Source organism: Rhinolophus ferrumequinum, chromosome 21 (assembly GCF_004115265.2).
Source record: "Rhinolophus ferrumequinum isolate MPI-CBG mRhiFer1 chromosome 21, mRhiFer1_v1.p, whole genome shotgun sequence".
NCBI classification, from domain to species: domain Eukaryota; kingdom Metazoa; phylum Chordata; class Mammalia; order Chiroptera; family Rhinolophidae; genus Rhinolophus; species Rhinolophus ferrumequinum.
The window spans coordinates 33,953,222-33,964,187 of record NC_046304.1 but is presented as its reverse complement, the minus strand read 5'-3'; positions in this window follow the sequence as shown (position 1 = coordinate 33,964,187).

Below are 10,966 nucleotides of genomic sequence, written 5' to 3'. Positions count from 1 at the left end.
TATTACACTTAGCAAATGTTCCTGCACTAAGGCTGACCTCTCTACACATTTTTAATACAGATGCTTGTTACTTCTCTCCAAAATATCACCCCCCTCCACCCCCCACCCCCCCACACACACAAATTCTTGTTCAATGCAAAATGACCTGAGCCTGGAACAAGGTTAGGGAAGAGATTGAAACTTTATAAATAAAGGGGTTCAAGGGCTAACTTTGTCCTTGTTCCCTTCCAAAAACAGACACTTGGTTTTTATTACACTTGGACTCTACACTCCAGGGATCGTAATTCGGCAACTTTGGGTCGTGTTCTTCAATAGAGGATAAATACTAAAAATGATATCATATTTCAGCAGATAGAGAAACTCTTCAGGCAAAACAGGTGGAAATAAGCATTAGTAGTAGAAGGAAAGACTTAGATCTAATGCAAGAAAGAACTTGGCATCGGTGGGGACTGGTGAGCCCAGAACACCTGACTTAAATGTCTAGCTTTTCCTTCTAGGACACTTGATCCCTTCCACCACCACCTCCCCACCCCCGCTGCCTGTCAGGGCTATCCTGCTTGGAAGAGGGGTGTGCAGAGTGATGGCTAAAGAAACAAGGTGACCTTCCAGTCTCTATGACTCTCCACCCACACAGGCCAACCTGCTGAAGGGCTCCTAGTAATTAGAATAGTAATATTCTTACCTTCCATTTGAGGAGTGCTTTATGGTTTTTTTCAGGGAGGTTAGGTCCATTATCTCATCAGATCTTCCAGCAACCCTGTGAGACAGGCAGGACAGGTATTATTCCCAATGAAGGAAATTCAGGCCAAGGAATGTTTAATAGCTCAGCGAAAGTCGCCCAGCCCAGTAAACAATGGAGCCAGAACAAGACCTGGGTTTGTGACTTCCAGAGTGCTGTTCTTTCAGAGAGTTTGACAGGCCCACTGTGAAAAACTGCTACATATTCCTGTGGAGTCAAAACAAGTAACCTTGGCATGTGATAGACAATAATTCTAATACTCAGTTCCACGTCCGCATCTCCTTTATTTATTACAATTGTTTCTCTTTTTTTCTCTCTCCAGGACCCTGGGACTTGCCTCTGTGTATCTGAAGCTTTGGTGACTGATATTTTGGAAGGCTGCAGGCCTCAGGGCTAGCAATGAGATCCCTGTTCCTCTGCTCTCCCTTCACAAACCTACCAAAAGAAGGGGGCTGCCAACCAGTGTCTTCGCTCAACACAGCTGGCAACATTTAGCACCCACACCTGGCATTATTGGACCATCAGGCTTCTGTTATACTGGTTTCCTGGCCTTGGATAAAGTTCTTTACTAACGTTCTCATTAAGGCAGTGTGCAGACACCAGCAGAACCCATTTTTTTAAATTACAAAGTTTAAGTAAAAAGTTCTGTACACTTTGACAGTTCTGACAACCTTCAAGATTTAATTTAAACAGCAGCAGAGCTATCTGGTTTCTGTAAGGTGAGCTGGATGGCCTGGTACGAGCTCCCTGTTCACTGCATTTCCTTGCTTCCCAAGTTTCCAGAGATGTACCCCTAGTCACAGTTTTTACTGCCTGTAGGGGCAGTAGCCATGGCATCCTGCCCACCTATTAACTAACGTCCTACCTTATCAGACGTGGAGCCAGAGCCGTGGTCATGGTCTCCTAGGCTCTCATACTTTAGTGCTGTGACCTTTGCTCAATCACTTCACCTTTTAAGCTTTGTAAAACAAAAAGGGGGATTATATGGCTCTTAGAGTCTTCCAGATCTGATACCCAGGATTCTACAGTAGAAAGCTGACCGTGTTCCTTAATACCTTGTAATTCCATTCGTTTCCTAAGAATTACTATCCAATTCTCATCTGTAAGCCCTTCTTACATGAAACTGCCCCTTTTATAGCATCGATAGGGCTGCCCCGGACTCCCCACTTTTATTCACTTTTTCTCATATTTCTAAGTGACAGCGTTTAGAGATAGCTCAGAAAACTGGACTTTTGGCTTTTCTGTCATGGGGCTTGGATGTCTACGTGCATGCATGCGTATGTGTCCAATTTTAAAGAGAGATGGGCCATGGGCACCTTCATCTGTGCTCCCTTACTTCCCACCACCCCCACTTAAATTCTGGTGAAAAGTTACAAATAAATACCAAGATGCCCTAGAAGAAAAAAAGAGGATGCACTAAAAGGCCAGCTTTGTGACTGCAGCTGTTTCACCGTGGGGATAGAGACGAGGGAGGCTACTGCGATAGCCAGTGTCCTTGGGTCTCAAGCTCGGTTTTAGCTGTAGCATGGCCTGGAGCCATCATTTGGTTCACAGTTCCCTACAGCTGTGGTCTCTGTACATCAGCTTCTCAGTTTGAAGCATCTCAGAGTTTGGATTTTGATTACTCTTGGGCATTTTATAATTTTTTTAGAAACCATATTTATGTGACAATTTCTACAAATCTTTCTTTTGCATTACCTCACTTAATCCTTCCCTCAACCCTGGGAAGTAGGAAGGGCAGAAAATGTTGTTTTCCCACTGTTTGTTTGTTTGTTTGTTTGTTTTTGTTTGTTTTTTTTAAACAGTGAATAAAAATGAGGTCTGTATTTTAAGGGTCACAAGGCCAGACCTAAAACCCGGGTCACCAGGGTCCAAGTCCAGGACTTCTCTGTGACACTGGACTGCAGCCCTTTACTGGACACCATACAAAGCAAATCGAACAGATGTGGTCTCTGCTCTCTGGAAGTTTGGACTCAAATGGACAGCCACAATTTCAGCAAACATAAAAGGACAGAGTGAATCACAGTCAACTCACGCCAATAAAAGAAATGAGTTAAATAGATAAGGAAATCCATGTTGACCTGGTCTACTAATGCTTTTTATCTCCAGTTGGGTAGCGAGGATGATGTTGAAGAGGCTAATGTTTTAGACCAGTCCCATCTCTGCCTGCTTGCTTTACACATGGAAAAATATTTGTAGCTGCACTGCACGCTCTCTCCTCTCTTTATCTTTAACATTCTATCAGCTTTCCTGAAGCATCTACCAAGTGTCACACACGGTGGGAATCAAGGACCATTAAGAAATCATCTCTGCCCTCAAGCAACATCTTCAACCATTTTCCTAATTCAAATCACTGTGAAAGCATCAGTTAACCCGGCATATACCATCACTGCTGATGGGAAAAAGGACAGATCAACTCAGTCCCCGTCCTATTGTTAGAGGGCCTGAGATCCATCTTTATCCATACAAGATAGGACAATGGGGAGGTGGACTTTGGAATTTGAGGGACATTGGTATTAGTGAAGTGAGGCCACCACACCACCCGCAACAGGTTAGCTTCCTGGCTATCTAAGGAAAGGCAAGGAGGAACCCTGGGGTCAGGGAGTATGGGCAGCTGAGGGCAGGGACCCAGCAGGAAACATCCTCCTGTCTCTAAGTGGACCGTTACAGCCCAATTCCTACCTTGGAGGGTTCTGCCTCAAGGTCTGTCTACAGCAGAGTGCTTTAAAGCAGTTAGGCCCAAATTATGTTTGAATCTTTAAAGAGCTCACAGATTCTTTTAGGCAGCACGCTTAATTGTTGTCTGTAATTGATGTGACATATGCCCCAGAGGCATGTACTGAGGTCCAACTGGAGAGATAGTTTTGTAAAAATTGGAATTAATTAATTAAAGAAGGCAGCTGCCCAGGCTGTGAGTTAGTGCCAAACTTCGTAACCCTACACCAGCCAACCCACCCAACCGGCCTCACCACCTGAAGAACAACCCTGAAGTTCTCACAGAGGTGGGATGGGAGACCTGGGATGCAGTACAGGAAGTGGGGACTGCAAGGGGGAAGGGTGGGGCTCAGGGAACCCTCTCTTAGCTTTCGTGACCCCCAAAAGTCTTGGCTCTTGAGAACTGTTTGTGCTCCAAAAGAAATATGTTGGGGGACTAGGAAACTGCAGAAAAGGAGGAGAAGATAGATCAAAGGAGGTGTGTGAGATTACGGAGAAGGGGCAGTAGAGGGAGGAGGGTGGTGCAGAGCTGGGGGACCCTGTGGGCAGAGCTGGGGGGGGGGGGGCGGATGCTGGGGGCGGCAACAGGGTGCCTGGGGCCTCTGGCATTCAGGAGAGGTATTAATTAAACCCCTGACCTGAGGTCATTAAGGAGCTGTAGCAGCTTTTCGTAGGAGTTGGGTTAAGAATAACAAGAATAACAATAACAATTAAGGATAATGAGACCTTATCTACAGTAAGTTATTCCTCGAGCTTTGTGGGCATTAAGTCATTAATTCTCCTGGCCCTGAGGGCCACCTTTTTCTAGAAGTAATGGAAGGTACTGGAGGATACAGGCAAACCTCGTGCAGTTCGGCCGGTTGCCATTGGCTGGATGGGTTAGTTCACTTACAGAGCGATAAAATCCAGGGTTCCTATAAACTATTATCATCTTTTGCATTTATTTAGCGGCTCTGAAATGGTGCTTAAAGGGGGTAAGTTCAGCAGTGTAGAAATTGACCACCACAAGATAGCTAAACAACTTTGATGTGAAAACTCAAGTCCTACCTGAGAGCACCAGGCTGAACAATACGCTGCAGGGGAGAGTGGCCTGAAGATGACCAGGAAGTGACCATCCGGGTAAAGCCCGAACTGCAAGGCTTGAGTCTTGGCCTGTAAACAAGGTAAATTGGAGGACGTCAGGTGTCTAAGCCCCACAGACCAAGGAGAGAAATTTAGAGTAAGGGCTCCAGGAATGGGAAAAAGAAAAGGGTCATCCTAGAATGGGGGAGGCACATGGAATGGAGCCTGGAAGCCCAAGTCTTGCGCGAACCTTAGTGCCAACACTGACTAGCCTTGCAGATTTCAACTGTTCTTTCATTTGTGCTTCACGGAACAGTGGTTACTACGAGTTTTACACATTCAATCCCAAAACACTGGCATTTGCATCCCAAAGATGAGAGAGTCTTTATCATTATCCTAGTTAAGATTAAAAACAGCAAATAGAGTGTGCATTGTATAGCACTTTTTTTTTTTTAAACAAAAACAGATGGGTACCCTGGTGATCCTTAGTTCATGGAGTAGCAGGGATGATGCTCCCCATTAATGAAGGGGGCAGGTGAGATCCAGAGCAGGAACTGAGCTTGTCCAAAGCTCACAGCTGGGCAGTAGAAGAATCTGTATCCCAGCTGAAAAGCCACCACCATTCATGACAGTGAAATTAGAGGGACCGTCCTCACTACACTGACCCATGCCATCCATCCCTCTAGAACCTCAGCCTGCCTTCCTTTCTTGTGTTATTACTGTACAAACAAAGTCACCCGTAAGAGGGTACTAGAACTTTTAGGGCTTGAATACCAATCTACTTTGTAGATGGCATCAAAGAACACAGTAAAGTGTTATAGGATGAAGCTGGGGAACGGAGTGTTCAGGTTCATCAAATCATCTGGTTAACAAAATAGTATTAAACACATAGTAACATTTGAGACATACTTATCCTAAAGTTATTTATTGTTTACCTGAAACTCAAATTTAACTGGATGTCCTGTATTTTATCTGGCAACCCTACTTGCAGGTAAAGCACGAGGAGATCCATATCCACACCTTTGGAGTTGCTTAGAGACAAAAGCAATAGGAAGCGGAGAGATACTTTGATAGCTTCAGGTTCATTGGTACTAGGACATGGGGACAGAGAAGATGGCTGAAGATCTATTAGGGAAGCAAGGGACCCGGAACCAGGTGCCCATGGGTAAGATGTCACCAAGTCTTTAACTGGCCCCCTGTCAAAAAAGTTTGTCTCAGAGATTTTAGGGGAGAAAGCTTACGACAAAACATTGCCTCTTCTTTAATATTATCCAACATGCAGACAGAATCTCACCATAAAATGGGAACAGATAGGGACAGTTTCTATCCCTCGTTTCTTTATGCCAACAGAGAGGAAGAAGGTGAGTGCTTCAATGGCAACGTGGTGCCATTCTGGGGGACTGCATGTTTCCTCTGTGCCAGGAAATCCCCTGGTGCCTGGCTACTTCCTTCCCCATGTGCTGATGGTCCTTTGGAAATGGGTCCCCTAGGAAGCCAGGTTCTGCTTTGCACAGCATCGACTATGAGTGTCTTCTTCCTGACCAAGTCACTGTTCTTAGCATATACTGAGTACGAAGATGTTCCCAATTTATTGTAAAGGGGGTCAACTATATGGCAATGGAAGGAAACTTGACTTTTGGTGCTGAGCATATAATAGAGTATACAGATATTAAATTATAATGTTGTACACCTGAAATTTATATAATGTTATTAATCAATGTTACCTCAATACATTTCATTTAAAAAAAGATGTCCCAATTTATTACGTCCTTTCTGCTGTTCTAAGTGTTTCACCTCTATTATCTCATATAATCCTTCCAACTACTCTTTGAGGTAGATATTCCTATTTTACAGATGAGAAAACCAAAGCAGAGAGAAATGATACAACGTCTCATCACTCTCATGTGGCAGACTCAGGACTGAACCCAGATAGTCAGACTCCTAAGCCTGCTCTTTTAACCACAAATGCTATCCTGCCGAACCTTCCAATTCAGTCACACCACTCTCCTGGGCAGAATTCTCAATGGCTCCTGTGGTAGGCAAAATACCCTCCAGGATGTCCACATGCTAATCCCTGGAACCTGTGAATATGTTACTTTACATGGCAAAAGGGATTTTGCAGATGGGATTAAGTGAAGGATCTTGAGATGCAGAGTTTATCCTGGGTTATCTGGCAGGTACAATGTCATCACAAAAGTCCGTAGAAGAGGGAGGCAGGAGTGTTAGAGTCAGAGTAAAAGATGGAGCCACGGAAGCAGAGGTCAGAATGATGTGCCGTCATCCCCTAGGCTGTGACAATGGGAGAGGGACGTGAGCCAAGGCATGTGGCAGCCTCTAGTAACCGGACGTGTCAAAGAACGGACTCTTCCCCTAGAGCCTCCAGAGAGAATGCAACCTGCCGACACCTTGAAACTCTGGCCTCCAGAACTGTAAGAGAATAAATCTGTGTTGTTTTAAGCCACCACTAAGTTTGTGGTGATTTGTTACAGCAGCATTGGAAAACTAATATGGCTCCCCGTTGCCTACAGGGAAATCTGAACTGCTTTGCAAGGCATTCAAGGGTCTAATGTTAGCTGCCTAACTGCACCCTCCCCCCTTGCTTTCCACACTGAATTTCTCCAGGATCCTCAACAGGTCATGCCCTCACTTATTTCCATGCCTTGGCAAGTGCTGTTTCTTCCACCTGAACACCCGCTCCTCCCAGTTTGTTTATGGGGCAAAATCCTTATCCTTTGCTTCTCAGCTCAAAGAATACCTCCTCTGTGAAGCCTTTCCTACTTTCTCCCAAGGAATTTAGGGCTCCTTTCCTGTGCCTCTCTGCATTTCATTTGCATTCATGTTAAAGCAGTTTCTCTATTTTGAGGACCCCTCTGTTCCCTCCCTGGACTATAAGCTGTTGGAGGGCACAGAACCTCTCTTTTCACCTTTGGTCTCCCTTAGCATGAGCACGGTGCCTGGCACATCAAATAAAGGTCCCCAGAGACTAGAGCTCGTATCCTGACTGCCACTGTGCCCTGGACCAGTGCCACAGCCCATCCATAGCAAGCATTGGGGGAGTCATCCCTTCCCGTCTCTAGTGAGAGATGAAGACAAAGGAAATCAGACACGGAAATGTTTCAAGTCCAAAGAAGAAAAAGGTGCGACTCAAAGTTTCGTAATATTCCCATTATATCCATGGCATAGCACGCTTCCTCTCCAAGTCTCACTTTCTTCAACTGGAAATGCATTTTCATACGCTTCCCAAAGACAGGAGTCATGTCTGCTTCACACCCCACTGTATCCTCGCGGCTAAACTGCTCTTTAGGGTGAATTCTCTGGTATTGGTTGGTGGAGATCTTGGGGGAGGCTTTCCCACATTCTTCGGACTTGTGGTTTCTCTCTAATGTGCACGCTGATCGTCTTGAGCAAAGGTTCCCCCAGTCACCGCACTCATGGAACGAGCTCCATGATATTGAGTTAGATGTGTCTTCCCGGCCTCCAACTCACCCGAGGGCTCACCCACAGACACCTCAGATACAGGGTTCTTTCCCGTAGAAATGACCCCGTAAGATGGTTACTCCACCCAAATAAATAAAGGCTTATTCACATCTATTATACTTATGAATGTTTGAATGTGTGTTTTCTTATGTGAATTCTCTGATGTTTAATGAGAAATGAAAGGCCAATGACGGTCTCTATAAAGGCCTATTATGTACCCAGCCCTGTGCCCAGTGTGTGGAGGAGGGACTCCAAAATGTAGGGAATGGCCTGTCTTCTGAAAGTTTACAACCTGGCTGAGGAGACAAGATTCATGTCCATGAAACAGCTGGGGAACACGAGACATGGTGTAATCATGCTGAGCTGCATAGTTTAGTGGCATTAAATGGGAATTCAGAGAAAGGAGGGTTCACCCAGAGGTTGACTAGATGGGAAGGGTAGCATGAAAGCTCAACCTGAAAGGATGGCAGAATTGAGGCTGGAAGAGAGAAGAAAAAGGTGTTCAGGAGGTGGCTTTACAGCAGGGATAGACACTCTTCTGTAGGGACTTGCTGTGTTAGATTCTGGATAAGAGAGGGATGGAGGGAGGGAGAGAGGGAGGGAGAGATAAGTAAGAGGAGGAGGAGGAGGAGGAGGAGGAGAAGGAGAAGGGAAGGGGGAGGGAGGAGAGGAAGGAAGGACAGGGAGAAACTTTCTGATGTAGTGATTTGTCCCCTTGATTTAGGAAACTCCCACAAACTTAGGGCAGCGGCCTTTAGAAAGTGTATTCCTCTAATGCTGTTCTCACGGTAGAGCTCAGGCCACTTTCACTTTTACCAGGACTACCTGGAAAGGAAGGCTTTATAGCTGCACTTCAGAAGCACAGATCTCCCCATGGCTCCCAGCATTCTCGGGGCCCATTCCAGTTTCCTGCCCAGGAATGTCACCATTCCCAGAGGACAGCAGCACCAAGTGGGGAGAGAACTCCACCTAGGAGAGGGCCCCAGGAAAGCACCCAGGGGGCTATATTTCAGAGCTCTCTTCTCTCCCCCGCATCATATCCTCTTTAAAAAATTCCACATGGGATGTTGACATTTAGAGAGAATGAGGGGCATCAGATCCAAAGGCTTTTCTTATGTCAGTTTTATAGAAGTTTTTCCAGAGCTTTCGTCGTAGGGAATACTTGATAACTTTTCCTGGTTTTCTCCATTCTGCAGAGGGTGGCAGACAAATAAGAGGGTGGCGGACAAATAAGAGGGTGGAATTTGCAGCGTCTTGTCTTGGTTAGACAGTTGGAAGACGTTTCTACCAATTATAGTGGTTATTAAACCCTGACTCAACAACTGCATGAGGTGTTGGAGCCTTCATTCATAGACAAGTTTCAAACGGAGACACTGGAGGACAATGGACCTGTCATGGGCAATGTCGACAGAGGAGTGGATTTCACACCCAACACCGTGGTTGCTTCTGGAGAGGCTGCAGGACCTGATATTTTCGACACAGTGAAATTGTGAAGTGCCTTTTGTCAATGTCATTGACCAAAGGGGTTGTTCATATGGGGAATTCTTAGGCTTTTAATTCTGTCCCTGCTTCCTGTGTCACTTCCCTAGGAGACTGAATTCGGGAAGGGAGGGACCTCACCCCTGGGGGAGAACAGATTGGGGGCTGGTGCCTTTTGGATGAACATCCTGTTGGGACAGTCTCCGTTCCTCTCCAGTAAGGCCCACTCTGCTCTGTGAAGAATGCAGGCAGGAAGTGAGAGAGACCGGTGTAGACCGGTGGGAGTGCCCAGACGCTCAGGAGCTCTGGGTGGTCACCCAGTCTGACCACGCACCCCATGCTATTTTTGTTATTAGTGTCTGTCCTGCCTGCTACTTCATGGGCTTCCCCAGGGCAAGGAGCATGTCTGTTCTTGTCACCATCAGAGCCATCTCAGTTCCTGTCACCTGGTACACAGCAGCTGTTCATTAAATGTTTCTTGAATAAATCAACTATAAATGTGAAAGTTTACAGTTGAATAAGTCATTCCCTTAAAGAGCTCGTTGTTCTTGTTCAGAAGGAGAGTTACGTTACACACACATGTTGGTGTGCTGGGGATGGGACGGGACATTGTTGGGTAATAATAAGAGCTAGAAACGTGTGGGGGGCCCTGGAAAACAGCCCAAAAATTCAAACGGTACCTGATAAGCAACACGGAGCCACTGCAGTTCTTTGGGTCACCAATAAGAGACAGCAAACGGGCAGAGGCTTTACAGGCTGTATTTCATCCAGAACATGGTGGAGTCACTAAAGAACAGTGAGTCTTGGAGTGGCCTAATCACAGTGGTAAGCTCAAGGGATGAGTTCTGTGCCGAAGGCTGAATGTTTCAGCTGGATGAACGGCAAGAAAGCAACAAGAATTCTAGTGAGTGTTGCTTCTGTGTGAATTCAGAGAGCTGGAGGTGGAAACAGAAACAAGGGCCAGTACTGTCGTGACCAAACATGGCCAGGGAGAAAGAAGACACCTCAGGAGTCTGGTAGTGTATTGTGTGGAGCAGGGGTGAAACCAAAAAGGAAGGTTTGTTTTTCTCCAGGAGAGAGCGACTCCTGAGGGCAGAGGCCGTCTTATGCATCTGTACCCAGAGCTCCCAGCAGAGTTCCTTTCATATAGTAGCTGCTTGATAAACACTCAATAAATGAATGCTTGCTTGCTTGGCCAACTCTGGAAGACATAGAAGATGCGAGAGCTCATGAAGGCTCCCAAAGCTGTTTACTGTTTTGTCTGCTCCAACTCCTCAGCCTGCTCTTGTGTTGTCCCACTTCTGCTTTCCACCAGATGTTCCCAAAGATTGCTGCTCTCTAAATGGACAGCAAATCGTGGGGAAGGGGACTCTAGCACCTACAGGCTGTGTCTCAGCCTGTAGCCTGTCGGGCCACGCTCTCCCTTCTCCTTGGGGTGCCCACTGTCCAACAGGGTCCCTGTGTTTTGTAGGATTCCACCGAGCCCCCCACCCA